General features: G+C 43.8%; 1 protein-coding gene across 4 annotated transcripts in view; it reads right to left on the reverse strand.

Moving 5' to 3' along the window:
* CPVL (carboxypeptidase vitellogenic like) overlaps positions 1-5,885 on the reverse strand; it is a 60,220-nt gene extending 54,335 nt beyond the window's left edge. The window contains exon 1 of one of the 4 annotated variants that reach the window (XM_083705974.1): positions 5,758-5,885. The gene's annotated coding sequence lies outside the window, so the exon portion shown is untranslated. The other 3 variants (XM_083705976.1, XM_083705973.1, XM_083705975.1) reach the window with 3 other exon arrangements.
* Between the last annotated feature and the right edge of the window lie 286 nt (positions 5,886-6,171).

Here is a 6,171-nt window from a genome sequence, read left to right on the forward strand (position 1 = left end):
CGTAAGTGACTGTGGAGGCCAATTCTGGATCCACACATCCTTCCACAGTGGGGACATTGATTTCCGGGCAGGAGTTGAGTTTGAGCATCTTCAAAGCCCATACCACCTTTGGTAAAGGCTGTTCTCCAACTGGAGCGCTTGCAAGCCAGGGTTTCTCAGTTGTCGGTGTTTATACTACATTTTTTTTTAGAGTTGCCTTGAGAGTCTTTAAACCTCTTTTGTTGACCACCAGCATTACACTTTCCATTTTTAATTTTGGAATAGAGTAGTTGCTTTGGAAGGTGATAATCAGGCATCTGTACAACATGACCAATCCAATGAAGTTGATGTTAAAGAATCATTGCTTCAATACTGGTGATCTTTGCTTCTTCCAGTACACTGGCATTAGTTCGCCTGTCTTCCCAAGTGATAAAAGCCTATAGCTGCCATTACACACTCTGGAACTGTACTTATGGTTTGGCAGAAGTGGTTCATTTGGGATTTGTTTGACAGCAATATATATTTTTGCCATGTCATCTATCGCCTACACTTTGTGGCACAGTATTTTAAAATATGAACTACAAGATGTAGAAGCAGGAATATGAGAATCTGCTAATTTTGGTTTCTCTCCATTCCATTGATTTTTCTAATCTCCACATTTCCACATCAGTCTGCAAACTGTTTCTCTAAAAAGTCCTCGTGAAAGGTCACCACAATTTCAGTGTCAATTTCTCCTAATATACGTTCTTGTATGCAGTTTTTGTCTCATATACACATTTTAGCAAAGCAATTTTCTCTAAAATAATCCATTTCTCTACATTGATTTTAGTAATACACTCCTCCTGGTATATGCATTCTTTAACATGTTATCTGGCTATGTTTCAATGTGTATTGTTCTGGAAAGTTGAAACTTTGCAGTTTGTCTTTAAATGCAAATTAAATCAAACTCCCCACATGGGTACAGGACATCTTCCACATAACTAGGCTACATGGCTTTTTAAAAACAAAAACCAGAAGTATTTTGTTTTGCTATAACTATTTTGTTTCAAATAATGATGCTTAAGGCTCTCCCTCTCAAGCACAAATCCAAGGAGCAAAGTGGATGCAATATTCCTCCAAAGATCACAATGAACTAGGATACAAAGGCAGAACTAAACATTCTGAATGTTTAACTCCTTGTCTGTTTCCCAGGATTGCAGCTGGGGAGTAAAGGGTTAACTCTCTCCTTCAAATATATTGTGCACAAAAATCCACAAAGATCACCCCCCCCCCCTTTATAGGAATCATCTTTTCTTCAAGCCTAACTGCTGGGGGGCAGGGGAAAGAAAATGAGTGTGAGATTGAGAAAGACAACGAGTGAATGACTGTGTGTCTTTTTGAATGAATGAAGAAATGAACAAATGTCACATGCATAGGTGTATATATGAATGCATATGTGGGTTTTTTTGTGTGAATGATGTATGAATGGGTATGTGTTTTATAGCAACCCTTGAAAAGCTAGCCATGAAGGAATGCAGCCTATGGGCTGAAGAAGCTTCCCCACTCCTGCCCAGAAGATGTATTTGCTGATCCTGGAATCATGAACTACCAAACTGAGACTTGGAGGTCACTATTTCAATCAGTAGAAACTGCAGCAGCTTACATATAACTACTCTTATCCTCTTCACAAGTGGCAGACTGCTTACCATTGCTATGGTACCAACCCTGATCCAGCATCAGCAGTTGTACTAATTTTACAGACATGAATAGGACATGCATCAGTTCCTTATTCTTGCAACTACTGCCCCATACAAGTCAATGGAGAAGTGAGACTGGCCCTTAAATGCCAAACGGTTCTCTGTTTCGTTTCTAAGGGAAATGTAGAAAACAGCATGTTCTTGAATGTGTTCAAGTCACATACTTTCCAAAAACGAGTTCCCGTTTTTTCCTTAAAAGAAAGTGATCTTGAAAGGACAACGAATAACTGTGCAGGGCCAGGAAGCCCTATACGTACAGTGGTGCCTCAGGTTAAGTATTTAATTTGTTCCGGAGGTCTGTACTTAACCTGAAACTGTTCTTAACCTGAAGCACCACTTTAGCTAATGGGGCCTCCCAATGCTGCTGCGCCGGAGCACGATTTCTGTTCTCATCCTGAAGCAAAGTTCTTAACCTGAAGCACTATTTCAGGGTTAGCGGAGTCTGTAACCTAAAGCATACGTAACTCGAGGTACCACTGTACTATTTTCCCCATTATTATTTTTTTACAGTGCTACATTCACCCATCCTTTACGATACTTAAAAATAAGGAAATGCTCTAGTCACAGAGACAGGGCTGTACTGACAATCAGGTCACCAGAGATTGTCATGGCTTTCCTCCAACAGTGACAGCTCTACTACAGCAATGGTTGCAGGAAGGCCAGTTGTGTCTGTGCTTCTAAGACCTTGCCCTGATTCTGCCTGAAGTAATAGAAAACCCAGCCAACCTAATTTGAATGGACACATAGGAAGCTGCTGTATACCAAGGCAAACCATTGATCCATCCGGCCCAGTACTGTCAACATTGATTGCCTGGGAAGCTCCAGGGTTACAGGCAAGGGACATTCCCAAATCTACCTGCAGATGCCAGGAATGTAACCTGGGAATTTCTGCATGCAGAGGAGATGCTCTGCACCTGGGATCTGGGAATTTCCTGTAAGCAAAATTAGCACAGGCAATGATAACTACTGACTGTTTTCAGCTCGGGACACTGGGGCGATCTAGAGCAGAGGAGACCTAAGGCAGATGAGAATCTACTGGGGGATTTTAGGGGAAGAGTAGAAAGAGTTTCTTTACTCCAAACTGTTTTTGAAAAAGTAAGGCTTCCTTAAAATAAAATAAGACTGCTGAGTAAAGATCACTTAGGGAATGGATTTTGGTATGAATACTTTTCTAGTTCTGAAAACAAATATATGAGTGTTCCCTTGGGGATTTTCACAACAGGTGTTTCTGCCAATCCACCAGTGGGAGCTGCCAGATATATACAGTACAAGGTTTTCTATTTCAGTGTAGACTAATCACACATAAGTCAGCTTGGTGTGGAATGCCTTTCTTTCAGCAGAAAACCTAAATCACTGTAAGTACGTACACTGAAGAAAGATAGCCAAATCCAACCCAAATGCACTGATCTGTTCAGCACAGCAACGTTCTCACCAGTCCTTGAATCACCTCTAATCTGCTACGTATGTACCCATTCTTTCCCAATGGACTCCAGGCCTCTAAATTTGGGCCTTAAAACAGGCCTATAATTTCGGAACTTTCCAGCTTGCCATTAAAGCAGACGTTCCATTACCACATGCTAGGTTCACAGATTTGGGAAGCTTATAGCAAGAATCACATCCCATAACCTGCTATCATAGCATTATAGGCAGGGACCCCTTCATGATCCCAGGAATAATCCTGGCCTGACCCGGTTCCTTATCTAACCCACCATTTTGCTCCAGCTGATGAGCTTAAGAGTTTTAGTAAAATAATAATTTTTTTAAAACCCAAGATTCCACAAGTGTAGTATCTGTCCATCCTTGTTCTAGAAAAGAAATAAGGAAGAAATGTGTCAAGAGTCATGGATAATCTGTTGGGGAGTGTATGTTGATGACGGACAGGACCAGATCAAAAAAATGGGGGCGGTAAGCAGCACTGCACAGCTCTATTTTCTTGCTGTGCCACTCATCATTCTGTTTGCTTTTTACCCCTTTATCCATCTTTCTTCTCTCCCTCTGGCATCCTCCCAACCTGCAAGTCCTTTTTATTTCTAGGCTCACCATATAGGAGCCACAACATCTCTCCCCCCCCCCTTCTCTCAGATACACAGACACACAAAACACACACACACACCAGGAGGCAATTGCCTAAGATGTGAGCTAGACAACAGTGGCCTGGCAGCAAGGCTTTTTTCCAAAGGAAAAATTAAGACACAAGCTTATAATTTGTGCACAAAATGTGTGCTGCAGCAACACACCTGTGCATTTTCCTGGTGTGTGCATAATATCCTTTCTGGTTTATGAGTCAGATTCCCGGGAACCGGGAATATAACAGCACTACTGCAAAAGGATTTCCTTGCATATTAGAAACACTGGTGACTCCTCTGTAGAGAGTAGCAGTAGAGTCTGATGACGGAGTGTTTTTGGCAGTGGAAGAAGACAGAGGCATGCCTGATGTGGGTCTGGGATTCTAGGGGACCCTGGACTTCTTAGTTTGCTTTTCACATCATCAGTCACTTTTTATGCCATCTAAAATAATGCAAATTTTGCATACCTTGAATTTTTGTAAGTTCTCATTGCAGGTTTGCTCAGCCACAGGGTCCAGAGCTGTGCAAGGCTGGGGCCGCTTGGACCTCACTACCGATTGAGAGCTACAAAACCTATCATTCTTTAATGTTTCCTGATGCAAGTGGTCATATCCAAAGCCTAAGCAAAACATGCAGCCACAGAACTGTCAATTAAGGTTGGATTTAACCCGGCTTTTATAAGTCAGTTGTGCAACAAGGAAGGGCCTTTCGGCCTTTCCGAACTTCTGCAAATGCTGGTTTCCTTTCCAGTGCTATTATTTATCAGGAGCAGATTAAGAGGAAGTTGGGCGTTCCCCTCCCCTTCCACAAATCATTCTTAATTTATTGCGATGTATCTCTGAACTCATTTGAACTTACTTTGGAGCAAACCTGCTTTAGCCTGCCCTTTAAATTTAAGCCAGGCCTCAAGTGGGGATCTTCGGCTTTCAAAACACAGAAGCGATCATAAGGGAGAGAAGGGTGTTTCGGCATACTTAAAAATGACTTTTGCCTTTGTCAGCCAGTAACCATCACCAGCTTCTGACACTGACACATTCACACACACACGAGATTTGGAATAAAGCCTTCTCGAGAAACACCCCTTCCAGTTGTGGGCAACCCCTGGTACCCTTGTTTTTGGAAATTAACCATTGCTGTTCTGGCAGGTTTCCGACAACCATTAACCGCACGGAGGCGACCTTGCGCTTTATTGCTTTACTTTATCCTTTTAAAAAAATGGGAGTTTCAACATGAGGCCCTTCCAAACAGCAGCAGCCCTTGGACTGAGCTAGTCAGCCCCCTAACCAAAAGGGAAAACACCCCCGGCGCTGTCTTATTACGGATTCTACCCTAAATGCGCCGCATCTAGCATACAGCGCTGGCTTACCTGCCCAGAGACATTGTCCCAAATTTCCCGGCCTCACTCACCAGCTGCAGATTATGTGCTGACCCCCACCGGCAACCAGAGCCCTGCAAGAAGGCTGGCAAGCCACAAGCCCGCATGCAGCCAATCGCGATCCCTGGAAGGGAAGGCGGGGGTGAAGAAGCAGCCTTGCCCGCCTCCTTTGCCTATGGCGCCTGCCCATTGGGAAAGCGAAGGCGCCGATCCCTCGCATTATTTAGGCTTTGGAATAAACATGGATTCCACCACCCCGGGTTAAAAAGAAACCGGTCTACATAAAGAAGCAAAGGACATTTCCCCTCCCTCCCCCATCACTTCATTTCTGCAATACTAAACTGGGAGGAATTCCCCCAACAGGAGAGCAGAATAGGATCGCGCTGCGCGGGGATCTAGCAATGAAAGGCCAGGTCTCAGGATCTGACGCTGCGCAACGTGCTTGCAATTAAAATTTACTGAGAGAGAAGTCCCGCTGCTGGGCTCGGATTTGCTTCTGAGTAAGCACAGTTAGAATCGTGCACCGGAGAAAGCCCCGTGTTTTCGCCCTGCGTTAAAGCATCAGCAGCCACGGCTGCTGTCAGCTGACAGCCCCACTCACCTCCTCCTTTCTGCTCTTAAAGAAACAGTACGTCAAAACGGCGTAGATTGCGTGTGGTTCAGTATTGTGGGTTAAGTGCCCCCAAACCATGGGCGTAGCCAGGATTTATTTGGGAGGGGAAGGCATTATGTGTGGTGAGAGGTGGGGCAGAACCACGTTGTCTGTGACGCAATTGGTCAGTTAAATATTCTTATTTACTTACTTAATTTAGCCCCCTGCAACCCCCCCCAGGCTACGCCCATGCCCCAGACTGAACCATTTTTTAAAAAAGATATTTAATACATTTTTTTCCACAGAACATAAAGGCAAAGTGACTTTTTGTTCTTAAACTGAAGCCGCCTCAAGCTGCGTGGAAAGGCAGAGCAGAAATGTTTTCAATTAAAGTAAGTAAAAGGTCCGTGGAGACTTGTGGTA

The sequence above is a fragment of the Podarcis gaigeae genome, assembly GCF_964106915.1.
Source record: "Podarcis gaigeae genome assembly, chromosome: 12".
Taxonomy (NCBI): domain Eukaryota; kingdom Metazoa; phylum Chordata; class Lepidosauria; order Squamata; family Lacertidae; genus Podarcis; species Podarcis gaigeae.